We start from the raw sequence: 26,638 nt of genomic DNA on the forward strand, positions 1-26,638 counted from the left end.
CACCATCAAAGTTATTCACCACCCTAAGGTGGTGGGGTTTCAAAAGATTAGGCTCTCTGGCCTTAGCTGTGATCAGCTGCGCAACGTTTCGGCCTTTGTTGGCCTTCCTCAGGCTAGCTGATCAAAAAATTGTTATTATGTTGGCCTTTTTGGGCCTCAACATAAGATAGTCCCTTGCTTTATCCCTTCTTCCACCTCCTTTTCTTTCCATGTTGTTGTCTCTTCTGTAACCACTTTCCATTTGACTTGCTCCACCTCTCCTTCCCCTTTTATACTCCCCTCGCTTTTTTGCGTTAATTTTTTTACTTTCGATTTAAGTGTCCCCTCCCTTCCTTCTTATCTTGCCTTTTGTATTTCCCCTCCATTTCTTTTTGAATTTTTGCTTTCCTCTTCTTTTAGGGTTAAGCTTAGGGTTAGGCGTTAGGGTTAGGGTTAGGGGTTGGGGTTAGGGTTAGGGGTTGAGGTTAGGGTTGGAGATCAATGGTTAGCGTTAGGGTTAGGGTTAGGGTTGGAGTTAAGGTTAGAGTTTGGGTTAGGGTTAGGGTTGGGGTTAGGGTTAGCATTAGGGTTAGGGTTAGTATTAGGGTTAGGGTTAGGGTTGGAGTTAAGGTTAGAGTTTGGGTTAGGGTTAGGGTTGGAGTTAGGGTTAGGGTTAGCATTAGGTTTAGGGTTAGTATTAGGGTTAGGGTTAGGGTTGGAGTTAGGGTTAGGGTTAGGGTTAGTATTAGGGTTAGGGTTGGGGTTAGGGTTAGCATTAGGGTTAGGGTTAGTATTAGGGTTAGGGTTAGGGTTGGAGTTAAGGTTAGAGTTTGGGTTAGGGTTAGGGTTGGGGTTAGGGTTAGGGTTGGGGTTAGGGTTAGCATTAGGGTTAGGGTTAGGGTTGGAGTTAAGGTTAGAGTTTGGGTTAGGGTTAGGGTTGGAGTTAGGGTTAGGGTTAGCATTAGGGTTAGTATTAGGGTTAGGGTTAGGGTTGGAGTTAGTGTTAGGGTTAGCATCAAGGTTAGCATTAGCATTAGGGGTAGCATTAGCATTAGGGTTGGGATTCAAGTTGGAGTTAGGGTTAGGGTTGGAGTTAGGGTTAGGGTTAAGGTTAGCATTAAGTTTAGGGTTAGGGTTATCATTAGGGTTAGCATTAGCATTAGGGTTAGTATTAGCATTAGGATTAGCATTAGGGTTAGGGTTAGGGTTGGAGTTAGGGTTAGCATTAGCATTAGGGTTAAGGTTAGCATTAGGGTTATGGCTAGCATTACGATTAGGGTTAGGGTTAAGGTTAGCATTAGGGTTAGGGTTAGTATTAGGGTTAGGGTTAGGGTTGGAGTTAGGGTTAAGGTTTGGGTTACGGTAAATAAATGGACAGTGTGGAGGGACTCGCCTCCTGAAGGACTCAGTAAAGGCCACCTCAGGAGCCTTTTCTGGGCCCCCCAGTCAGGCTGGAGAACCTTCAAACAGCCCAAAATGAGCTGGATCTTTGCTGCCATCTCACCCTGCTGCACCTCAGTGCTCCACCTGAGCTGAGCGCCAGCTGGGAGAAGGTTCCCTGAGCCTCCCTGCTGAAGTAACCAGGAGGGTTAGGGTTAGGGTTAGGGTTAGAGTTAGAGTTAGAGTTAGGGTTAGGGTTAGGGTTAGAGTTAGGGTTAGGGTTAGGGTTAGGGTTAGGGTTAGAGTTAGGGTTAGGGTTAGGGTTGGAGTTAGGGTTAGGGTTAGCATTAGGGTTAGGGTTAGGGTTGGAGTTAGGGTTAGGGTTAGCATTAGGGTTAGGGTTAGGGTTGGAGTTAGGGTTAGAGTTAGGGTTAGGGTTAGGGTTGGAGTTAGGGTTAGGGTTAGGGTTGGAGTTAGGGTTAGCATTAGGGTTAGGGTTAGCATTAGGGTTAGTGTTAGGGTTGGAGTTAAGGTTAGAGTTAGGGTTAGAGTTTGAGTTAGGGTTGGAGTTAGGGTTAGCATTAGGGTTAGGGTTAGTATTAGGGTTAGGGTTAGGGTTAGGGTTAGGGTTGGAGTTAAGGTTAGAGTTTGGGTTAGGGTTAGGGTTGGAGTTAGGGTTAGGGTTGGAGTTAGGGTTAGGGTTAGCATTAGGGTTAGGGTTGGTGTTAGGGTTAGCATTAGCATTATGGTTAGGGTTAGCATTAGCATTAGGGTTAGGGTTAAGGTTAGCATTAGGGTTAGCATTAGCATTAGGGTTAGCATTAGGGTTGGAGTTATTATCAGGGTTAGCATTAGGGTTGGGGTTCGGGTTGGAGTTAGGGTTAGGGTTAGCATTAGGGTTAGGGTTGGTGTTAGGGTTAGCATTAGGGTTAGCATTAGGGTTGGAGTTATTATCAGGGTTAGCATTAGGGTTGGGGTTCGGGTTGGAGTTGGGTTAGGGTTGGGGTTCAGGGTTTGGGTTACAACTTTCTGTGCACTGGCCTACTGATCGGACTGATGGCAAGGTGTGCAGGTCATAGTTGTCTCTCAATAGGAGTCAGGGTTCGAGGCCGGGTGTGGGTGGGGAGGGGGAGAGGGGGAGGAGGAGAGCAGGTTAATCCAGTCAGATTATAAATAAAATTTAAATTAATATAAATAAAAATAAATTAGAAATAAAATAGAGAAAACGAAGTTGTGTAATAAAAGCAGGGTAGAAGATAAATAAGTCGATCAATAGGTAGATAAGAGACTGGTTCGGCTTGTAAGAATATTAAGTTGTTTAAATTGGCTGACTGGGAAAGATAAAAAAAAAAAATAAAAATCAAAATCAATCTTTATTTATATAGCGTCTTATACAATCAAAATTGTTTCAAGGCGCTTTCCAGAATCCCAGGGCCTGACCCCAGACAAGCAACAGTGGCAAGGAAAAAACTCCCCTTTAACAGGAAGAAACCTTGAGCAGGACCAGGCTCATGTAGGGGGACCCTCCTGCTGATGGCCGGCTGGGTAAAGAGAGAGGAGAGGAGGGAGGACAGGTAGAGGATAGAATAGGTAGGAGAGGAGAGGGGTAGAGGAGAGGAGAGGTAGAGTGAAGGGGAGGTAGAGGAGAGGAGAAGGAGGAGGAGGGGAGAGAGGAGAGGAAAGAAGAGGAGAGGGAGAGGAGAGGAGAGGAGAGGAGAGGAGAGGAGAGGAGAGGAGAGGAGAGGCACAGAGCACAGAAACACACACAAAAAATATACACAATCGCTTCAACGGGGCCGGCGGTCATTATGCAGCTCCGATGGCAGTGATACCTGCAAATAGATAGGGGGGGGGGGGGGGGGGGAGAAGCAGAAAAAACTACACAAGAATCAGCATAACTAGTCTGCTTGATGAGGAGAGGAAAGGAGAGGAAACCATGACCCAGTGGAGTGACAGAGGCCTGTCAGGTGATCATGTTTCCGGACCCCGGCAGCCTTGGCCTATAACAGCATAGCTAGAATGTGACCTAATGATTAGACAACCCCCTAAGTATGATAATTTGTCTGTCTATGATAGTAACTGGAACTACTGAATTAGTAACAGTAAGCTTTTTCAAAGAGGTAGGTTTTGAGTCTGATCTTAAAAGTAGCGATGGAGTCAGCCTCCCGTACCTGGACAGGGAGCTGGTTCCAAAGCAGGGGGGCCTGGTAGCTAAATGCTCGGCCCCCCATTCTACTCCTAGAAACTCTGGGAACCACAAGTAGACCAGCATTCTGAGAGCGGAGCGGTCTATTGGGCTGATAGGGTATCACTAGCTCCTCCAGGTAGGATGGAGCTAGGCCTCTGAGGACCTTGTAGGTCAGAAGAAGGGTTTTAAAAGTTATTCTAAATTTAACGGGCAGCCAATGAAGCGACGCCAGTACGGGAGTCATGTGACCTCTGTGGTCAATACCTGTCAGAACTCTGGCTGCAGCATTTTGGATCAACTGGAGGCTTCTTAAAGAGTTGTTTGGACACCCTGATAATAAAGAATTACAGTAGTCCAGCCTGGAAGTAACAAATGCATGGACTAACTTTTCAGCATCAGGCTGCATCAGTAGCTTCCTGATCTTTGAGATGTTCCTCAAATGAAAAAAAGGCACTTCTAGAGACTAATTTAATGTGTGAGTTGAAGGAGAGATTTTGATCAAAAGTTACTCCTAGATTCCTCACAGAGAGACTAGATGTTAATGAGATACCATCTAGAGTGATCATGTGATCTAATCTATCCCTGAGAGGTTCAGGACCAAACACCATGACCTCAGTTTTTCCTGGGTTAAGGAGGAGGAAATTTGAAGACATCCAGGACTTTATGTCTTTAAGACAGGTCTGGAGCTTCACTAACTTCTCTGTCTCCTCGGGTTTCATGGATAAATAGAGCTGAGTGTCATCAGCATAACAATGAAAATTTATCCCATGCTGCCGAATAATGTTCCCTAAGGGAAGCATGTACAATGTGAAGAGGATTGTTCTATGGGTGTTCATTGAGGCCATGTGGTGTCTTTGTGCCTAATTTGTTGATCCATATGCGTTCCGCTCTCCTCCTCTGTCCCACTGTCCAGCAGTTATTGGTTTCCAGCCCCGAGATAATAAGGTGGCTGACTGGATGCTCTTGGAAGTGCCGGACAAGGGTGGTGCCAAGTCGACTTCCTGCTATATTGTACAGGTGCTGTGTTAAACGGGTATGTATGGAATTTTGTGTTTCACCTATATAATGTTTGTTGCAGAGGGTGCATGTGATGATGTAGACTACGTTGGTGGAATGGATGGAAGTGAGGCCTAGCGTGGGGAACCCTGTACCAGTGTATGTGTTTTGAATGAATTTTCTGTTTCGGTAGTGTTGGCTATGTCTGGGTCGGGGTGTGATGAATTGGTCCGGGAATTTGGATGTGGTGAGTATGGAATGGAGGTTTCTGTTTTTTCTGTGTGCTAGGATGATCTTGTGGTTATGGAAGGCCGGATGTTGGTGTAGTATGGTTGAAAAGTTTTGTTTATTGGTGTACTGTAGGGTTGTGGTTCTATGTGAAAAAGTAGAAATGAATGGTATGATTTGTGATTTCTGTGGGAAGGCTGAGGTCTGTGGGTCCGGGACTCTCCCTGAATTGCCCTCTATGTTTGTGGGTGTGTTAGGGTTAGGGTTAGGGGTAGGAGGGGGGTTGGGGTGAGGGTTGGGGTTAGGGTTAGGGTTAGGGGGGTTGGGGTTAGGGTTAGGGCTGGGGGTAGGGTTAGGGTTGGGGTTAGGGTTGGGAAGAAGGTGGGGGTTGGGGTTAGGGTTAGGGTTGGGGGTAGGGTTAGGGAGAAGGTTAGGTTTAGGGTTCAGGTTAGGGTTAGGGTTAGGGAGAAGGTTGGGGTTAGGGTAAGGAGGGGTGTTGGGGTTAGGGTTAGGGAGAAGGTTGGGGTTAGGGTAAGAAGGGGTGTTGGGGTTAGGGTTAGGGAGAAGGTTGGGGTTAGGGTAAGGAGGGGTGTTGGGGTTAGGGTTAGGGAGAAGGTTGGGGTTAGGGTAAAGAGGGGTATTGGGGTAGGGGTTTGGGTTGGGGTTTGGAGGAAGGTGAAGGTTGGGGTTAGGAGTGGTTTTGGGGTTGGGCTTGGGGGTAGGGTTAGGGTTAGGGAGAGAGTTGGGGTTAGGGTTAGGAGGGGGGTTGGGGTTAGGGTTAGGGTTGTGAAGAGGGTGGGGGTTAGGGTTAGGATTGGGATTGGGGTTGGGGTCAGGAGGAGAGGTGAGGTTAGGTTTATGGGAAGTGATTGTGATGAGGTCAGTGACTGAGTGTAGTGGTAGGGAAATAGGTGTTGTAGTGAGGTGTCCAGAATGAGTGGGAGCGAGAGAGGCCAGTGTGTCGTACTTAGGGTTAGGGTTAGGGTTAGGGTTGGAGTTAGGGTTGGAGTTAGGGTTAGGGTTGGAGTTAGGGTTAGGGTTAGCATTAGGGTTAGGGTTAGGGTTGGAGTTAGGGTTAAGGTTTGGGTTAGGGTTAGGGTTGGAGTTAGGGTTAAGGTTTGGGTTAGGGTAAATCACTGGACAGTGTGGAGGGACTCGCCTCCTGAAGGACTCAGTAAAGGCCACCTCAGGAGCCTTTTCTGGGCCCCCCAGTCAGGCTGGAGAACCTTCAAACAGCCCAAAATGAGCTGGATCTTTGCTGCCATCTCACCCTGCTGCACCTCAGTGCTCCACCTGAGCTGAGCGCCAGCTGGGAGAAGGTTCCCTGAGCCTCCCTGCTGAAGTAACCAGGAGGGTTAGGGTTAGGGTTAGGGTTAGGGTTAGGGTTAGAGTTGGAGTTGGAGTTGGAGTTGGAGTTGGAGTTGGAGTTGGAGTTGGAGTTGGAGTTAGGGTTAGGGTTGGAGTTAAGGTTAGGGTTAGGCTTGGAGTTAGGGTTAGGGTTAGGGTTGGAGTTATGGTTAGGGTTAGGGATGGAGTTAAGGTTAGGGTTAGGCTTGGAGTTAGGATTAGGGTTGGAGTTATGGTTAGGGTTAAGGTTAGCATTAAGTTTAGGGTTAGGGTTAGTATTAGGGTTAGGGTTTGGGTTAGGGTTAGGGTTGGGGTTAGGGTTGGGGTTGGAGTTAGGGTTAGCATTAGGGTTAGGGTTGGAGTTAGGGTTAGGGTTAGGGTTAGGGTTAGGGATGGAGTTACGGTTATGGTTAAGGTTAGCATTAAGTTCAGCATTAGGTTTAGCATTAGGGTTAGGGTTAGCATTAGGGTTAGGGTTAGGGTTGGAGTTGGGTTAGGGTTGGGGTTCAGGGTTTGGGTTACAACTTTCTGTGCACTGGCCTACTGATCGGACTGATGGCAAGGTGTGCAGGTCAGAGTTGTCTCTCAATAGGAGTCAGGGTTCGAGGCCGGGTGTGGGGGGGGGGAAGAGGGGGAGGAGGAGAGCAGGTTAATCCAGTCAGATTAAAAATAAAATTAAAAATAAATTAGAATTAAAGTAGAGAAAACGAAGTTGTGTAATAAAAGCAGGGTAGAAGATAAATAAGTCGATCAATAGGTAGATAAGAGACTGGTTCGGCTTGTAAGAATATTAAGTTGTTTAAATTGGCTGACTGGGAAAGATGAGTTCTATGGGTGTTCATTGAGGCCATGTGGTGTCTTTGTGCCTAATTTGTTGATCCATATGCGTTCCGCTCTCCTCCTCTGTCCCACTGTCCAGCAGTTATTGGTTTCCAGCCCCGAGATAATAAGGTGGCTGACTGGATGCTCTTGGAAGTGCCGGACAAGGGTGGTGCCAAGTCGACTTCCTGCTATATTGTACAGGTGCTGTGTTAGACGGGTATGTATGGAATTTTGTGTTTCACCTATATAATGTTTATTGCAGAGGGTGCATGTGATGATGTAGACTACGTTGGTGGAATGGATGGAAGTGAGGCCTAGCGTGGGGAACCCTGTACCAGTGTATGTGTTTTGAATGAATTTTCTGTTTCGGTAGTGTTGGCTATGTCTGGGTCGGGGTGTGATGAATTGGTCCGGGAATTTGGATGTGGTGAGTATGGAATGGAGGTTTCTGTTTTTTCTGTGTGCTAGGATGATCTTGTGGTTATAGAAGGCCGGATGTTGGTGTAGTATGGTTGAAAAGTTTTGTTTATTGGTGTACTGTAGGGTTGTGGTTCTATGTGAAAAAGTAGAAATGAATGGTATGATTTGTGATTTCTGTGGGAAGGCTGAGGTCTGTGGGTCCGGGACTCTCCCTGAATTGCCCTCTATGTTTGTGGGTGTGTTAGGGTTAGGGGTAGGAGGGGGGTTGGGGTGAGGGTTGGGGTTAGGAAGGAGGTTGGGGGTGGGGTTAGGGAGGAGGTGGGGGTTAGGTTTAGGGGGGTTGGGGTTAGGGTTAGGGCTGGGGGTAGGGTTAGGGTTAGGGTTAGGGTTTGGAAAAGTGCTGGGTTTGGGGTTAGGGTTGGGCTTGGGGGTAGGGTTAGGGAAAAGGTTGGGGTTAGGGTTAGGAGGGGTATTGGGGTTAGGGTTGGGCTTGGGGGTAGGGTTAGGGAAAAGGTTGGGGTTAGGGTTAGGAGGGGTATTGGGGTTAGTGTTGGGAAGAAGGTGGGGGTTGGGGTTAGGGTTAGGGTTGGGGGTAGGGTTAGGGAGAAGGTTAGGTTTAGGGTTCAGGTTAGGGTTAGGGAGAAGGTTGGGGTTAGGGTAAAGATGGGTGTTGGGGTTGGGGTTAGGGTTAGGGAGAAGGTTGGGGTTAGGGTAAAGAGGGGTATTGGGGTAGGGGTTTGGGTTGGGGTTTGGAGGAAGGTGAAGGTTGGGGTTAGGAGTGGTGTTGGGGTTGGGCTTGGGGGTAGGGTTAGGGAGAGGGTTGGGGTTAGGGTTAGGAGGGGGGTTGGGGTTAGGGTTAGGGTTGTGAAGAGGGTGGGGGTTAGGGTTAGGATTGGGATTGGGGTTGGGGTCAGGAAGAGAGGTGAGGTTAGGTTTATGGGAAGGGATTGTGATGAGGTCAGTGACTGAGTGTAGTGGTAGGGAGATAGCTGTTGTAGTGAGGTGTCCAGAATGAGTGGGAGCGAGAGAGGCCAGTGTGTCGTACTTGATGCTACGAAGGAGGCGTTTTGAGTAACCTCTTGTGCGAAGGCTTTGAAAGAGTGTGCTGGTGGCATTATGGAAATCAGTTATGTTTGAGCAGATGCGATGAAATCGGATTATCTGAGATTTAACTATAGCTTTAAAAGTGTTTTGGGTGATAGCTAGATTTATGGAGAAGGGCGTGAGTGTCTGTTGGTTTAAAATAAACTTTTGTCTGTAATGTTTTGTGTGTTGCCTGGGTGATGTTGAAGAAAACAGTGGTGTCCAAAAAGTTAATTTCTTGCGTGTCTATTGTGTGTTTGAGTTTGATGGATGGATGATGGTTTTTGAGGGTGTTAATGAATTCCATGAATTGTGGGATGGTATATGTCCAGATGCCGAAAACATCGTCCAGGTATCGGAGGTAAAGAATTGGTCGGAGGGGGCATTTGCTGAGGGCTTCTCGCTCCCACTCACTCATGTAGAGGTTCGCGTATGAAGGGGCAAATCTTTGGCCCATGGCTGTTCCATGTGTTTGTAAATAGTATTGTTGGTTGAATAGGAAGTCATTATTCTTGAGGCAGAGTTCTATTAACTGTAGTAATTCTTTGCCCGGTCTAGTGGGGTCTGGATGTTGGTTGAATATTCTATGTAGTGCCTGTAAGCCAAGTGTAGTGTCTATGTTAGTGTATAAACTGTCTATGTCTAATGTAAAAAGGATGGAATGTGTCGGAACAGCCATGGGTTGAATGGTGCTGATGAAATGGTAGGTGTCTTTGATGTAACTGGGGTGAAGGGTGGAGAGGGGGGCCTAGAAAATGATCGATGTATTGGGAGAGATGATATGTGGCGCTATTGCAGTCTGAGACGATTGGTCGGCCGGGAGGAACCTCAAAGGGGATGGTCCAGGTATCCGGTGGCTTGTGAATTTTCGGGAGCAGGTAGAAATATCGTGGACGTGGATTGTCTGGTCCAAAGAGGTATTGTTTCTGTTTGGCAGTGATGTATCTTTTATTGTAGAGTGTCTGAATTATAGTTCTGAGTTTATGCTGTATTTGGGGTTGGATTGTATCTGGCAGAGGTGTATAATGGTTTCTATTGGCTAGTTGTCGGTTCGCTTCCGTGAGGTATTGTTGTCGGTCCATGATGACCACCTTGCTTCCTTTATCGGCTGGTTTTATGATGATGTTGGGGTTGTGAGAAAGTTGTGTCAGGGCTGTGCGTTCTAAGTTTGATATGTTATCCTTAATGTCTGTAACTAGTGTAGTGTGTTTGAGGGCTTGTGTGTTTGTATGGATGAGTTTCTTGGTGAGGTGGTGTATTGTATTTGATTCCGGCCCCCAGTGTGACGGGTAAGTGAATTTAATGGGGTTGTTTTTGGGGTGGAGGTGGAAGTAGTCAATTAATTTGATTTTTCTGTGAAAGTTGTATAGGTCCCTTTGAAGCTCCTCCCGGTCGAACTTGGTGGGGTGGGGAATGAAAGAGAGGCCTCGTTCTAAAAGTTTTCGTTGGTGGATGGATGGGGTGAAGAGGGTGGATAAGTTTAAGATGTTGGAGGAGGAGTCCCAGCCCAGGCCTATTCTGTTCACTGGTTTTGTTTTGTTTTGAGGGTTGGGATTAGGGTTGGAGTTAGGGTTAGGTTTAGCATTAGCATCAAGGTTAGCATTAGCATTAGGGTTAGCATTAGCATTAGGGTTGGGGTTAGGGTTAGGGTTGGAGTTAGGGTTGGGGTTAGGGTTAGGGTTGGAGTTAGGGTTAGGGTTAGGGTTAGCATTAGGGTTAGGGTTAGGGTTAGGGTTGGAGTTAGGGTTGGAGTTAGGGTTGGAGTTAGGGTTAGGGTTAGGGTTAGCATTAGGGTTAGGGTTAGGGTTAGGGTTAGCATTAGGGTTAGGGTTAGGGTTAGGGTTGGAGTTAGGGTTAGGGTTAGGGTTAGTAATATTAAGAAAGGTCTAATGTGCATGTGTGTGTGTCTGTGTGTGAGAGAGTGTGAGATTGGGTTAGGGTGCACTTACGCACATACACGCGCACTTACGCGCATACACGCGCACATAAGCGCACATTCGCGCACACTCGAACGTAATGTTTTTTAACGTAATATTTAGAAAGGTCTAATGTGCATGTGTGTGTGTGTGTCTGTGTGTGAGTGAGTGAGTGTGAGATTGAGTGAGTGTGTAAGTGAATGAGTTCCTAAAGCACACACGCGCACTTACGCGCATAAACGCGCACTTAAGCGCACACGCGCGCACATAAGCGCACATTCGCGCACACGCGCGCACATGAGCGCACATTCGCGCACGCGCGCGCACACTCGAACGTAATGTTTTTAACGTAATATTTAGAAAGGTCTAATGTGCATGTGTGTGTGTGTGTCTGTGTGTGAGTGAGTGAGTGTGAGAATGAGTGAGAGAGTGTGAGATTGAGGGAGTGTGTAAGTGAATGAGTTCCTAAAGCACACACGCGCGTCACTGACTCCCCCACTCGGTTGATAAATGTTAATGGGGCTGTTCTTGCTGCAGTTGGCTGCCGCCTGGCGTCAGTGGGTCGCGTTGCCCCAGCGGGAACCCTTCACGGAGTGGTGGCGCCACCAAACACAGTCGGCACGGACTATCTCGCTTACTGGACCCACGGCTGCTTTGGCTCCGCCCTTTAGTTCGGGACTCTCTCCTGTTCGCTCTCGCTCTCGCTCTCTCTCTCTCGCTTTCTCCCCTCGCTCGGAGAAACGGCGCTGACACGTCGTGGTGCCGCCGAAGCGACCACGGAGTTATTGCCTTCATTTTAGACTCTTAACAGCGTGTAAATTGTATCATCAACCTATATTTACTCTTTTTAGGTTTTGTTTCTTTTCGTTTCTTAGTTGACGTTGTGTTCTTTTAGACGATCTGGTCACAATTTATTTGCTTGTCTGTGTGAGGTGTGTGTGTGTGCGTGTGTGCTCGTCGCGTCTAATTGTTCCTTTTCTTTGTGGACAGGTGCTGTGGGCCACGGCGGGGACCCAACCCCTGGTGGAGGGCGTTTTCATCACACCCCCCGTTTGTGGTTTTGTTTGCAGTAGCACGGGTGTTTTTAGTTTGTTTATCTCCCCTAATTGAGTTTTACCTGCTGGTGGGGCCCCAGCCCTGTCCACCCCTTTTGTTAATTTAACTTTTATACAGCCGAGTTATATTTTGTTGAGTATTGGATTAAATAAAATTGTAGTGCATAACCCTCGATCCCGTCTCTGCCTCTGGAATAGAACTTATCTGCGCGTGCCTGTTCTCCGGTTAATTCCTGGGGTGAAATTCCCCAGGTGGCGTTGTCGTCACCCGTTCCACCTCTCCCCACCCCGCCACACATGGTTGCACGTAATGTTTTTTAACGTAATATTTGGAAAGGTCTAATGTGCATGTGTGTGTGTCTGTGTGTGAGTGAGTGTGAGATTGAGTGAGTGTGTAAGTGATTAAGTTCCGCAAGCGCACACATGCGCACTTACGCGCACATAAGCGCACACGCTCGCACACTCGAACATAATGTTTTTTTTAACGTAATATTTGGAAAGGTATATTGTGCATGTGTGTGTTTCTGCGTGTGAGTGAGTGTGAGAATGAGTGAGAGAGTGTGAGATTGAGTGAGTGTGTAAGTGAATGAGTTCCTAAAGCACACGCGCGCACATAAGCGCACATTCGCGCACACTCGAACGTAATGTTTTTTAACGTAATATTTTGAAAGCTCTAATGCGCATGTGTGAGTGTCTGTGTGTGAGTGAGTGTGAGATTGAGTGTGTAAGTAACTGAGTTCCTAAAGCACACACGCGCACACGTGCGCACTTACGCGCACATTCGCGCAGACTCGAACGTAATGTTTTTTAACGTAATATTTAGAAAGGTCTAATGTGCATGTGTGTGTGTCTGTGTGTGAGTGAGTGTGAGAATGAGTGAGAGAGTGTGAGATTGAGTGAGTGTGTAAGTGAATGAGTTCCTAAAGCACACACGCGCACTTACGCGCATACACGCGCACTTACGCGCACACGCGCGCACATAAGCGCACATTCGCGCGCACATAAGCGCACATTCGCGCACGCGCGCGCACACTCGAACGTAATGTTTTTAACGTAATATTTAGAAAGGTCTAATGTGCATGTGCATGTGTGTGTCTGTGTGTGAGTGAGTGTGAGAATGAGTGAGAGAGTGTGAGATTGAGCGAGTGTGTAAGTGAATGAGTTCCTAAAGCACACACGCGCGTCACTGACTCCCCCACTCGGTTGATAAATGTTAATGGGGCTGTTCTTGCTGCAGTTTGCTGCCGCCTGGCGTCAGTGGGTCGCGTTGCCCCAGCGGGAACCCTTCACGGAGTGGTGGCGCCACCAAACACAGTCGGCACGGACTATCTCGCTTACTGGACCCACGGCTGCTTTGGCTCCGCCCTTTAGTTCGGGACTCTCTCCTGTTCGCTCTCGCTCTCTCTCTCTCTCTCTCGCTTTCTCCCCTCGCTCGGAGAAACGGCGCTGACACGTCGTGGTGCCGCCGAAGCGACCACGGAGTTATTGCCTTCATTTTAGACTCTTAACAGCGTGTAAATTGTATCATCAACCTATATTTACTCTTTTTAGGTTTTGTTTCTTTTCGTTTCTTAGTTGACGTTGTGTTCTTTTAGACGATCTGGTCACAATTTATTTGCCTGTCTGTGTGAGGTGTGTGTGTGTGCGTGTGTGCTCGTCGCGTCTAATTGTTCCTTTTCTTTGTGGACAGGTGCTGTGGGCCACGGCGGGGACCCAACCCCTGGTGGAGGGCGTTTTCATCACACCCCCCGTTTGTGGTTTTGTTTGCAGTAGCACGGGTGTTTTTAGTTTGTTTATCTCCCCTAATTGAGTTTTACCTGCTGGTGGGGCCCCAGCCCTGTCCACCCCTTTTGTTAATTTAACTTTTATACAGCCGAGTTATATTTTGTTGAGTATTGGATTAAATAAAATTGTAGTGCATAACCCTCGATCCCGTCTCTGCCTCTGGAATAGAACTTATCTGCGCGTGCCTGTTCTCCGGTTAATTCCTGGGGTGAAATTCCCCAGGTGGCGTTGTCGTCACCCGTTCCACCTCTCCCCACCCCGCCACACATGGTTGCACGTAATGATTTTTAACGTAATATTAAGAAAGGTCTAATGTGCATGTGTGTGTGTCTGTGTGTGAGTGAGTGTGAGATTGAGTGAGTGTGTAAGTGATTAAGTTCCGCAAGCGCACACATGCGCACTTACGCGCACATAAGCGCACATGCTCGCACACTCGAACATAATGTTTTTTTTAACGTAATATTTGGAAAGGTCTAATGTGCATGTGTGTGTGTCTGTGTGTGAGATTGAGTGTGAGATTGAGTGAGTGTGTAAGTGATTATGTTCCGCAAGCGCACACATGCGCACTTACGCGCACACGTGCGCACTTACGCGCACATTCGCGCAGACTCGAACGTAATGTTTTTTAACGTAATATTTTGAAAGCTCTAATGCGCATGTGTGAGTGTCTGTGTGTGAGTGAGTGTGAGATTGAGTGTGTAAGTAACTGAGTTCCTAAAGCACACACGCGCACACGTGCGCACTTACGCGCACATTCGCGCAGACTCGAACGTAATGTTTTTTAACGTAATATTTAGAAAGGTCTAATGTGCATGTGTGTGTGTCTGTGTGTGAGTGAGTGTGAGAATGAGTGAGTGAGTGTGAGATTGAGTGAGCGTGTAAGTGAATGAGTTCCTAAAGTACACACGCGCACTTACGCGCATACACGCGCACTTACGCGCACGCGCGCGCACATAAGCGCACATTCACGCACACGCGCGCAAATAAGCGCACATTCGCGCACACTCGCGCACACTCGAACGTAATGTTTTTAACGTAATATTTGGAAAGGTATATTGTGCATGTGTGTGTCTGTGTGTGAGTGAGTGTGAGAATGAGTGAGAGAGTGTGAGATTGAGCGAGTGTGTAAGTGAATGAGTTCCTAAAGCACACACGCGCGTCACTGACTCCCCCACTCGGTTGATAAATGTTAATGGGGCTGTTCTTGCTGCAGTTGGCTGCCGCCTGGCGTCAGTGGGTCGCGTTGCCCCAGCGGGAACCCTTCACGGAGTGGTGGCGCCACCAAACACAGTCGGCACGGACTATCTCGCTTACTGGACCCACGGCTGCTTTGGCTCCGCCCTTTAGTTCGGGACTCTCTCCTGTTCGCTCTCGCTCTCTCTCTCTCTCTCTCGCTTTCTCCCCTCGCTCGGAGAAACGGCGCTGACACGTCGTGGTGCCGCCGAAGCGACCACGGAGTTATTGCCTTCATTTTAGACTCTTAACAGCGTGTAAATTGTATCATCAACCTATATTTACTCTTTTTAGGTTTTGTTTCTTTTCGTTTCTTAGTTGACGTTGTGTTCTTTTAGACGATCTGGTCACAATTTATTTGCCTGTCTGTGTGAGGTGTGTGTGTGTGCGTGTGTGCTCGTCGCGTCTAATTGTTCCTTTTCTTTGTGGACAGGTGCTGTGGGCCACGGCGGGGACCCAACCCCTGGTGGAGGGCGTTTTCATCACACCCCCCGTTTGTGGTTTTGTTTGCAGTAGCACGGGTGTTTTTAGTTTGTTTATCTCCCCTAATTGAGTTTTACCTGCTGGTGGGGCCCCAGCCCTGTCCACCCCTTTTGTTAATTTAACTTTTATACAGCCGAGTTATATTTTGTTGAGTATTGGATTAAATAAAATTGTAGTGCATAACCCTCGATCCCGTCTCTGCCTCTGGAATAGAACTTATCTGCGCGTGCCTGTTCTCCGGTTAATTCCTGGGGTGAAATTCCCCAGGTGGCGTTGTCGTCACCCGTTCCACCTCTCCCCACCCCGCCACACATGGTTGCACGTAATGATTTTTAACGTAATATTAAGAAAGGTCTAATGTGCATGTGTGTGTGTCTGTGTGTGAGTGAGTGTGAGATTGAGTGAGTGTGTAAGTGATTAAGTTCCGCAAGCGCACACATGCGCACTTACGCGCACATAAGCGCACATGCTCGCACACTCGCGCACACTCGAACGTAATGTTTTTAACGTAATATTTGGAAAGGTATATTGTGCATGTGTGTGTCTGTGTGTGAGTGAGTGTGAGATTGAGTGAGTGTGTAAGTGATTAAGTTCCGCAAGCGCACACATGCGCACTTACGCGCACATAAGCGCACATGCTCGCACACTCGAACATAATGTTTTTTTTAACGTAATATTTGGAAAGGTATATTGTGCATGTGTGTGTTTCTGCGTGTGAGTGAGTGTGAGAATGAGTGAGAGAGTGTGAGATTGAGTGAGTGTGTAAGTGAATGAGTTCCTAAAGCACACACGCGCGTCACTGACTCCACCACTCGGTTGATAAATGTTAATGGGGCTGTTCTTGCTGCAGTTTGCTGCCGCCTGGTGTCAGTGGGTCGCGTTGCCCCAGCGGGAACCCTTCACGGAGTGGTGGCGCCACCAAACACAGTCGGCACGGACTATCTCGCTTACTGGACCCACGGCTGCTTTGGCTCCGCCCTTTAGTTCGGGACTCTCTCCTGTTCGCTCTCGCTCTCTCTCTCTCTCTCTCGCTTTCTCCCCTCGCTCGGAGAAACGGCGCTGACACGTCGTGGTGCCGCCGAAGCGACCACGGAGTTATTGCCTTCATTTTAGACTCTTAACAGCGTGTAAATTGTATCATCAACCTATATTTACTCTTTTTAGGTTTTGTTTCTTTTCGTTTCTTAGTTGACGTTGTGTTCTTTTAGACAATCTGGTCACAATTTATTTGCCTGTCTGTGTGAGGTGTGTGTGTGTGCGTGTGTGCTCGTAACGTCTAATTGTTCCTTTTCTTTGTGGACAGGTGCTGTGGGCCACGGCGGGGACCCAACCCCTGGTGGAGGGCGTTTTCATCACACCCCCCGTTTGTGGTTTTGTTTGCAGTAGCACGGGTGTTTTTAGTTTGTTTATCTCCCCTAATTGAGTTTTACCTGCTGGTGGGGCCCCAGCCCTGTCCACCCCTTTTGTTAATTTAACTTTTATACAGCCGAGTTATATTTTGTTGAGTATTGGATTAAATAAAATTGTAGTGCATAACCCTCGATCCCGTCTCTGCCTCTGGAATAGAACTTATCTGCGCGTGCCTGTTCTCCGGTTAATTCCTGGGGTGAAATTCCCCAGGTGGCGTTGTCGTCACCCGTTCCACCTCTCCCCACCCCGCCACACATGGTTGCACGTAATGATTTTTAACGTAATATTTAGAAAGGTCTAATGTGCATGTGTGAGTGTCTGTGTGTGAGTGAGTGTGAGATTGAGTGTGTAAGTAACTGAGTTCCTAAAGCACACACGCGCACACGTGCGCACTTACGCGCACATTCGCGCAGACTCGAACGTAATGTTTTTTAACGTAATATTTAGAAAGGTCTAATGTGCATGTGTGTGTGTCTGTGTGTGAGTGAGTGTGAGAATGAGTGAGAGAGTGTGAGATTGAGTGAGCGTGTAAGTGAATGAGTTCCTAAAGTACACACGCGCACTTACGCGCATACACGCGCACGTACGCGCACGCGCGCGCACATAAGCGCACATTCGCGCACACGCGCGCACATAAGCGCACATTCGCGCACACTCGCGCACACTCGAACGTAATGTTTTTAACGTAATATTTGGAAAGGTATATTGTGCATGTGTGTGTCTGTGTGTGAGTGAGTGTGAGAATGAGTGAGAGAGTGTGAGATTGAGCGAGTGTGTAAGTGAATGAGTTCCTAAAGCACACACGCGCGTCACTGACTCCCCCACTCGGTTGATAAATGTTAATGGGGCTGTTCTTGCTGCAGTTTGCTGCCGCCTGGCGTCAGTGGGTCGCGTTGCCCCAGCGGGAACCCTTCACGGAGTGGTGGCGCCACCAAACACAGTCGGCACGGACTATCTCGCTTACTGGACCCACGGCTGCTTTGGCTCCGCCCTTTAGTTCGGGACTCTCTCCTGTTCGCTCTCGCTCTCTCTCTCTCTCTCGCTTTCTCCCCTCGCTCGGAGAAACGGCGCTGACACGTCGTGGTGCCGCCGAAGCGACCACGGAGTTATTGCCTTCATTTTAGACTCTTAACAGCGTGTAAATTGTATCATCAACCTATATTTACTCTTTTTAGGTTTTGTTTCTTTTCGTTTCTTAGTTGACGTTGTGTTCTTTTAGACGATCTGGTCACAATTTATTTGCCTGTCTGTGTGAGGTGTGTGTGTGTGCGTGTGTGCTCGTCGCGTCTAATTGTTCCTTTTCTTTGTGGACAGGTGCTGTGGGCCACGGCGGGGACCCAACCCCTGGTGGAGGGCGTTTTCATCACACCCCCCGTTTGTGGTTTTGTTTGCAGTAGCACGGGTGTTTTTAGTTTGTTTATCTCCCCTAGTTGAGTTTTACCTGCTGGTGGGGCCCCAGCCCTGTCCACCCCTTTTGTTAATTTAACTTTTATACAGCCGAGTTATATTTTGTTGAGTATTGGATTAAATAAAATTGTAGTGCATAACCCTCGATCCCGTCTCTGCCTCTGGAATAGAACTTATCTGCGCGTGCCTGTTCTCCGGTTAATTCCTGGGGTGAAATTCCCCAGGTGGCGTTGTCGTCACCCGTTCCACCTCTCCCCACCCCGCCACACATGGTTGCACGTAATGATTTTTAACGTAATATTTGGAAAGGTCTAATGTGCATGTGTGTGTGTCTGTGTGTGAGTGAGTGTGAGATTGAGTGAGTGTGTAAGTGATTAAGTTCCGCAAGCGCACACACGCGCACTTACGCGCACATAAGCGCACACGCTCGCACACTCGAACATAATGTTTTTTTAACGTAATATTTGGAAAGGTATATTGTGCATGTGTGTGTTTCTGCGTGTGAGTGAGTGTGAGAATGAGTGAGAGAGTGTGAGATTGAGTGAGTGTGTAAGTGAATGAGTTCCTAAAGCACACGCGCGCACATAAGCGCACATTCGCGCACATTCGCGCACACTCGAACGTAATGTTTTTTAACGTAATATTTTGAAAGCTCTAATGCGCATGTGTGAGTGTCTGTGTGTGAGTGAGTGTGAGATTGAGTGTGTAAGTAACTGAGTTCCTAAAGCACACACGCGCACACGTGCGCACTTACGCGCACATTCGCGCAGACTCGAACGTAATGTTTTTTAACGTAATATTTAGAAAGGTCTAATGTGCATGTGTGTGTGTCTGTGTGTGAGTGAGTGTGAGAATGAGTGAGAGAGTGTGAGATTGAGTGAGCGTGTAAGTGAATGAGTTCCTAAAGTACACACGCGCACTTACGCGCATACACGCGCGCACATAAGCGCACATTCGCGCACACGCGCGCACATAAGCGCACATTCGCGCACACTCGCGCACTCGAACATAATGTTTTTTTTAACGTAATATTTGGAAAGGTATATTGTGCATGTGTGTGTTTCTGCGTGTGAGTGAGTGTGAGAATGAGTGAGAGAGTGTGAGATTGAGTGAGTGTGTAAGTGAATGAGTTCCTAAAGCACACGCGCGCACATAAGCGCACATTCGCGCACACTCGAACGTAATGTTTTTTAACGTAATATTTTGAAAGGTCTAATGTGCATGTGTGTGTGTCTGTGTGTGAGTGAGTGTGAGAATGAGTGAGAGAGTGTGAGATTGAGTGAGCGTGTAAGTGAATGAGTTCCTAAAGCACACACGCGCACTTACGCGCATACACGCGCACTTACGCGCACACGCGCGCACATAAGCGCACATTCGCGCACACGCGCGCACATAAGCGCACATTCGCGCACACTCGCGCACACTCGCGCACACTCGAACGTAATGTTTTTAACGTAATATTTGGAAAGGTATATTGTGCATGTGTGTGTCTGTGTGTGAGTGAGTGTGAGAATGAGTGAGAGAGTGTGAGATTGAGCGAGTGTGTAAGTGAATGAGTTCCTAAAGCACACACGCGCGTCACTGACTCCCCCACTCGGTTGATAAATGTTAATGGGGCTGTTCTTGCTGCAGTTTGCTGCCGCCTGGCGTCAGTGGGTCGCGTTGCCCCAGCGGGAACCCTTCACGGAGTGGTGGCGCCACCAAACACAGTCGGCACGGACTATCTCGCTTACTGGACCCACGGCTGCTTTGGCTCCGCCCTTTAGTTCGGGACTCTCTCCTGTTCGCTCTCGCTCTCTCTCTCTCTCGCTTTCTCCCCTCGCTCGGAGAAACGGCGCTGACACGTCGTGGTGCCGCCGAAGCGACCACGGAGTTATTGCCTTCATTTTAGACTCTTAACAGCGTGTAAATTGTATCATCAACCTATATTTACTCTTTTTAGGTTTTGTTTCTTTTCGTTTCTTAGTTGACGTTGTGTTCTTTTAGACGATCTGGTCACAATTTATTTGCCTGTCTGTGTGAGGTGTGTGTGTGTGCGTATGTGCTCGTCGCGTCTAATTGTTCCTTTTCTTTGTGGACAGGTGCTGTGGGCCACGGCGGGGACCCAACCCCTGGTGGAGGGCGTTTTCATCACACCCCCCGTTTGTGGTTTTGTTTGCAGTAGCACGGGTGTTTTTAGTTTGTTTATCTCCCCTAATTGAGTTTTACCTGCTGGTGGGGCCCCAGCCCTGTCCACCCCTTTTGTTAATTTAACTTTTATACAGCCGAGTTATATTTTGTTGAGTATTGGATTAAATAAAATTGTAGTGCATAACCCTCGATCCCGTCTCTGCCTCTGGAATAGAACTTATCTGCGCGTGCCTGTTCTCCGGTTAATTCCTGGGGTGAAATTCCCCAGGTGGCGTTGTCGTCACCCGTTCCACCTCTCCCCACCCCGCCACACATGGTTGCACGTAATGATTTTTAACGTAATATTTGGAAAGGTCTAATGTGCATGTGTGTGTGTCTGTGTGTGAGTGAGTGTGAGATTGAGTGAGTGTGTAAGTGATTAAGTTCCGCAAGCGCACACACGCGCACTTACGCGCACATAAGCGCACACGCTCGCACACTCGAACATAATGTTTTTTTAACGTAATATTTGGAAAGGTATATTGTGCATGTGTGTGTTTCTGCGTGTGAGTGAGTGTGAGAATGAGTGAGAGAGTGTGAGATTGAGTGAGTGTGTAAGTGAATGAGTTCCTAAAGCACACGCGCGCACATAAGCGCACATTCGCGCACATTCGCGCACACTCGAACGTAATGTTTTTTAACGTAATATTTTGAAAGCTCTAATGCGCATGTGTGAGTGTCTGTGTGTGAGTGAGTGTGAGATTGAGTGTGTAAGTAACTGAGTTCCTAAAGCACACACGCGCACACGTGCGCACTTACGCGCACATTCGCGCAGACTCGAACGTAATGTTTTTTAACGTAATATTTAGAAAGGTCTAATGTGCATGTGTGTGTGTCTGTGTGTGAGTGAGTGTGAGAATGAGTGAGAGAGTGTGAGATTGAGTGAGCGTGTAAGTGAATGAGTTCCTAAAGTACACACGCGCACTTACGCGCATACAAGCGCGCACATAAGCGCACATTCGCGCACACGCGCGCACATAAGCGCACATTCGCGCACACTCGCGCACACTCGCGCACACTCGAACGTAATGTTTTTAACGTAATATTTGGAAAGGTATATTGTGCATGTGTGTGTCTGTGTGTGAGTGAGTGTGAGAATGAGTGAGAGAGTGTGAGATTGAGCGAGTGTGTAAGTTAATGAGTTCCTAAAGCACACACGCGCGTCACTGACTCCCCCACTCGGTTGATAAATGTTAATGGGGCTGTTCTTGCTGCAGTTGGCTGCCGCCTGGCGTCAGTGGGTCGCGTTGCCCCAGCGGGAACCCTTCACGGAGTGGTGGCGCCACCAAACACAGTCGGCACGGACTATCTCGCTTACTGGACCCACGGCTGCTTTGGCTCCGCCCTTTAGTTCGGGACTCTCTCCTGTTCGCTCTCGCTCTCTCTCTCTCTCTCTCGCTTTCTCCCCTCGCTCGGAGAAACGGCGCTGACACGTCGTGGTGCCGCCGAAGCGACCACGGAGTTATTGCCTTCATTTTAGACTCTTAACAGCGTGTAAATTGTATCATCAACCTATATTTACTCTTTTTAGGTTTTGTTTCTTTTCGTTTCTTAGTTGACGTTGTGTTCTTTTAGACGATCTGGTCACAATTTATTTGCCTGTCTGTGTGAGGTGTGTGTGTGTGCGTGTGTGCTCGTCGCGTCTAATTGTTCCTTTTCTTTGTGGACAGGTGCTGTGGGCCACGGCGGGGACCCAACCCCTGGTGGAGGGCGTTTTCATCACACCCCCCGTTTGTGGTTTTGTTTGCAGTAGCACGGGTGTTTTTAGTTTGTTTATCTCCCCTAATTGAGTTTTACCTGCTGGTGGGGCCCCAGCCCTGTCCACCCCTTTTGTTAATTTAACTTTTATACAGCCGAGTTATATTTTGTTGAGTATTGGATTAAATAAAATTGTAGTGCATAACCCTCGATCCCGTCTCTGCCTCTGGAATAGAACTTATCTGCGCGTGCCTGTTCTCCGGTTAATTCCTGGGGTGAAATTCCCCAGGTGGCGTTGTCGTCACCCGTTCCACCTCTCCCCACCCCGCCACACATGGTTGCACGTAATGATTTTTAACGTAATATTTGGAAAGGTCTAATGTGCATGTGTGTGTGTCTGTGTGTGAGTGAGTGTGAGATTGAGTGAGTGTGTAAGTGATTAAGTTCCGCAAGCGCACACACGCGCACTTACGCGCACATAAGCGCACATGCTCGCACACTCGAACATAATGTTTTTTTAACGTAATATTTGGAAAGGTATATTGTGCATGTGTGTGTTTCTGCGTGTGAGTGAGTGTGAGAATGAGTGAGAGAGTGTGAGATTGAGTGAGTGTGTAAGTGAATGAGTTCCTAAAGCACACGCGCGCACATAAGCGCACATTCGCGCACACTCGAACGTAATGTTTTTTAACGTAATATTTTGAAAGCTCTAATGCGCATGTGTGAGTGTCTGTGTGTGAGTGAGTGTGAGATTGAGTGTGTAAGTAACTGAGTTCCTAAAGCACACACGCGCACACGTGCGCACTTACGCGCACATTCGCGCAGACTCGAACGTAATGTTTTTTAACGTAATATTTAGAAAGGTCTAATGTGCATGTGTGTGTGTCTGTGTGTGAGTGAGTGTGAGAATGAGTGAGAGAGTGTGAGATTGAGTGAGCGTGTAAGTGAATGAGTTCCTAAAGCACACACGCGCACTTACGCGCATACACGCGCGCACATAAGCGCACATTCGCGCACACGCGCGCACATAAGCGCACATTCGCGCACACTCGCGCACACTCGCGCACACTCGAACGTAATGTTTTTAACGTAATATTTGGAAAGGTATATTGTGCATGTGTGTGTCTGTGTGTGAGTGAGTGTGAGAATGAGTGAGAGAGTGTGAGATTGAGCGAGTGTGTAAGTGAATGAGTTCCTAAAGCACACACGCGCGTCACTGACTCCCCCACTCGGTTGATAAATGTTAATGGGGCTGTTCTTGCTGCAGTTGGCTGCCGCCTGGCGTCAGTGGGTCGCGTTGCCCCAGCGGGAACCCTTCACGGAGTGGTGGCGCCACCAAACACAGTCGGCACGGACTATCTCGCTTACTGGACCCACGGCTGCTTTGGCTCCGCCCTTTAGTTCGGGACTCTCTCCTGTTCGCTCTCGCTCTCTCTCTCTCTCTCTCGCTTTCTCCCCTCGCTCGGAGAAACGGCGCTGACACGTCGTGGTGCCGCCGAAGCGACCACGGAGTTATTGCCTTCATTTTAGACTCTTAACAGCGTGTAAATTGTATCATCAACCTATATTTACTCTTTTTAGGTTTTGTTTCTTTTCGTTTCTTAGTTGACGTTGTGTTCTTTTAGACGATCTGGTCACAATTTATTTGCTTGTCTGTGTGAGGTGTGTGTGTGTGCGTGTGTGCTCGTCGCGTCTAATTGTTCCTTTTCTTTGTGGACAGGTGCTGTGGGCCACGGCGGGGACCCAACCCCTGGTGGAGGGCGTTTTCATCACACCCCCCGTTTGTGGTTTTGTTTGCAGTAGCACGGGTGTTTTTAGTTTGTTTATCTCCCCTAATTGAGTTTTACCTGCTGGTGGGGCCCCAGCCCTGTCCACCCCTTTTGTTAATTTAACTTTTATACAGCCGAGTTATATTTTGTTGAGTATTGGATTAAATAAAATTGTAGTGCATAACCCTCGATCCCGTCTCTGCCTCTGGAATAGAACTTATCTGCGCGTGCCTGTTCTCCGGTTAATTCCTGGGGTGAAATTCCCCAGGTGGCGTTGTCGTCACCCGTTCCACCTCTCCCCACCCCGCCACACATGGTTGCACGTAATGATTTTTAACGTAATATTTGGAAAGGTCTAATGTGCATGTGTGTGTGTCTGTGTGTGAGTGAGTGTGAGATTGAGTGAGTGTGTAAGTGATTAAGTTCCGCAAGCGCACACATGCGCACTTACGCGCACATAAGCGCACATGCTCGCACACTCGAACATAATGTTTTTTTTAACGTAATATTTGGAAAGGTATATTGTGCATGTGTGTGTTTCTGCGTGTGAGTGAGTGTGAGAATGAGTGAGAGAGTGTGAGATTGAGTGAGTGTGTAAGTGAATGAGTTCCTAAAGCACACGCGCGCACATAAGCGCACATTCGCGCACACTCGAACGTAATGTTTTTTAACGTAATATTTTGAAAGGTCTAATGTGCATGTGTGTGTGTCTGTGTGTGAGTGAGTGTGAGAATGAGTGAGAGAGTGTGAGATTGAGTGAGCGTGTAAGTGAATGAGTTCCTAAAGCACACACGCGCACTTACGCGCATACACGCGCACTTACGCGCACACGCGCGCACATAAGCGCACATTCGCGCACACGCGCGCACATAAGCGCACATTCGCGCACACTCGCGCACACTCGCGCACACTCGAACGTAATGTTTTTAACGTAATATTTGGAAAGGTATATTGTGCATGTGTGTGTCTGTGTGTGAGTGAGTGTGAGAATGAGTGAGAGAGTGTGAGATTGAGCGAGTGTGTAAGTGAATGAGTTCCTAAAGCACACACGCGCGTCACTGACTCCCCCACTCGGTTGATAAATGTTAATGGGGCTGTTCTTGCTGCAGTTTGCTGCCGCCTGGCGTCAGTGGGTCGCGTTGCCCCAGCGGGAACCCTTCACGGAGTGGTGGCGCCACCAAACACAGTCGGCACGGACTATCTCGCTTACTGGACCCACGGCTGCTTTGGCTCCGCCCTTTAGTTCGGGACTCTCTCCTGTTCGCTCTCGCTCTCTCTCTCTCTCTCTCGCTTTCTCCCCTCGCTCGGAGAAACGGCGCTGACACGTCGTGGTGCCGCCGAAGCGACCACGGAGTTATTGCCTTCATTTTAGACTCTTAACAGCGTGTAAATTGTATCATCAACCTATATTTACTCTTTTTAGGTTTTGTTTCTTTTCGTTTCTGAGTTGACGTTGTGTTCTTTTAGACGATCTGGTCACAATTTATTTGCCTGTCTGTGTGAGGTGTGTGTGTGTGCGTGTGTGCTCGTCGCGTCTAATTGTTCCTTTTCTTTGTGGACAGGTGCTGTGGGCCACGGCGGGGACCCAACCCCTGGTGGAGGGCGTTTTCATCACACCCCCCGTTTGTGGTTTTGTTTGCAGTAGCACGGGTGTTTTTAGTTTGTTTATCTCCCCTAATTGAGTTTTACCTGCTGGTGGGGCCCCAGCCCTGTCCACCCCTTTTGTTAATTTAACTTTTATACAGCCGAGTTATATTTTGTTGAGTATTGGATTAAATAAAATTGTAGTGCATAACCCTCGATCCCGTCTCTGCCTCTGGAATAGAATTTATCTGCGCGTGCCTGTTCTCCGGTTAATTCCTGGGGTGAAATTCCCCAGGTGGCGTTGTCGTCACCCGTTCCACCTCTCCCCACCCCGCCACACATGGTTGCACGTAATGATTTTTAACGTAATATTTGGAAAGGTCTAATGTGCATGTGTGTGTGTCTGTGTGTGAGTGAGTGTGAGATTGAGTGAGTGTGTAAGTGATTAAGTTCCGCAAGCGCACACACGCGCACTTACGCGCACATAAGCGCACATGCTCGCACACTCGAACATAATGTTTTTTTAACGTAATATTTGGAAAGGTATATTGTGCATGTGTGTGTTTCTGCGTGTGAGTGAGTGTGAGAATGAGTGAGAGAGTGTGAGATTGAGCGAGTGTGTAAGTGAATGAGTTCCTAAAGCACACGCGCGCACATAAGCGCACATTCGCGCACACTCGAACGTAATGTTTTTTAACGTAATATTTTGAAAGCTCTAATGCGCATGTGTGAGTGTCTGTGTGTGAGTGAGTGTGAGATTGAGTGTGTAAGTAACTGAGTTCCTAAAGCACACACACGCACACGTGCGCACTTACGCGCACATTCGCGCAGACTCGAACGTAATGTTTTTTAACGTAATATTTAGAAAGGTCTAATGTGCATGTGTGTGTGTCTGTGTGTGAGTGATTGTGAGAATGAGTGAGAGAGTGTGAGATTGAGTGAGCGTGTAAGTGAATGAGTTCCTAAAGCACACACGCGCACTTACGCGCATACACGCGCACTTACGCGCACATAAGCGCACATTCGCGCACACGCGCGCACATAAGCGCACATTCGCGCACACTCGCGCACACTCGCGCACACTCGAACGTAATGTTTTTAACGTAATATTTGGAAAGGTATATTGTGCATGTGTGTGTCTGTGTGTGAGTGAGTGTGAGAATGAGTGAGAGAGTGTGAGATTGAGCGAGTGTGTAAGTGAATGAGTTCCTAAAGCACACACGCGCGTCACTGACTCCCCCACTCGGTTGATAAATGTTAATGGGGCTGTTCTTGCTGCAGTTGGCTGCCGCCTGGCGTCAGTGGGTCGCGTTGCCCCAGCGGGAACCCTTCACGGAGTGGTGGCGCCACCAAACACAGTCGGCACGGACTATCTCGCTTACTGGACCCACGGCTGCTTTGGCTCCGCCCTTTAGTTCGGGACTCTCTCCTGTTCGCTCTCGCTCTCTCTCTCTCTCTCTCGCTTTCTCCCCTCGCTCGGAGAAACGGCGCTGACACGTCGTGGTGCCGCCGAAGCGACCACGGAGTTATTGCCTTCATTTTAGACTCTTAACAGCGTGTAAATTGTATCATCAACCTATATTTACTCTTTTTAGGTTTTGTTTCTTTTCGTTTCTTAGTTGACGTTGTGTTCTTTTAGACGATCTGGTCACAATTTATTTGCCTGTCTGTGTGAGGTGTGTGTGT

At 48.1% G+C, this 26,638-nt stretch overlaps 1 long non-coding RNA gene across 2 annotated transcripts; it reads left to right on the top strand.

The window, feature by feature from the left end:
- Positions 1-2,339: 2,339 nt before the first annotated feature.
- LOC115251862 (uncharacterized) lies at positions 2,340-11,409 on the top strand. 2 transcript variants are annotated; one of them, XR_003890380.1, is made up of 5 exons: positions 2,340-2,431; positions 4,461-4,580; positions 4,737-4,790; positions 7,038-7,157; positions 11,350-11,409. It is a non-coding gene; the product is annotated as an uncharacterized lncRNA (long non-coding RNA). The 2 variants fall into 2 exon arrangements; XR_003890379.1 differs by lacking the exon at positions 2,340-2,431 and having other exon boundaries at positions 4,378-4,580.
- Positions 11,410-26,638: the final 15,229 nt, after the last annotated feature.

This window comes from Takifugu rubripes, chromosome 12 (assembly GCF_901000725.2).
Source record: "Takifugu rubripes chromosome 12, fTakRub1.2, whole genome shotgun sequence".
Taxonomy (NCBI): Eukaryota; Metazoa; Chordata; class Actinopteri; order Tetraodontiformes; family Tetraodontidae; genus Takifugu; species Takifugu rubripes.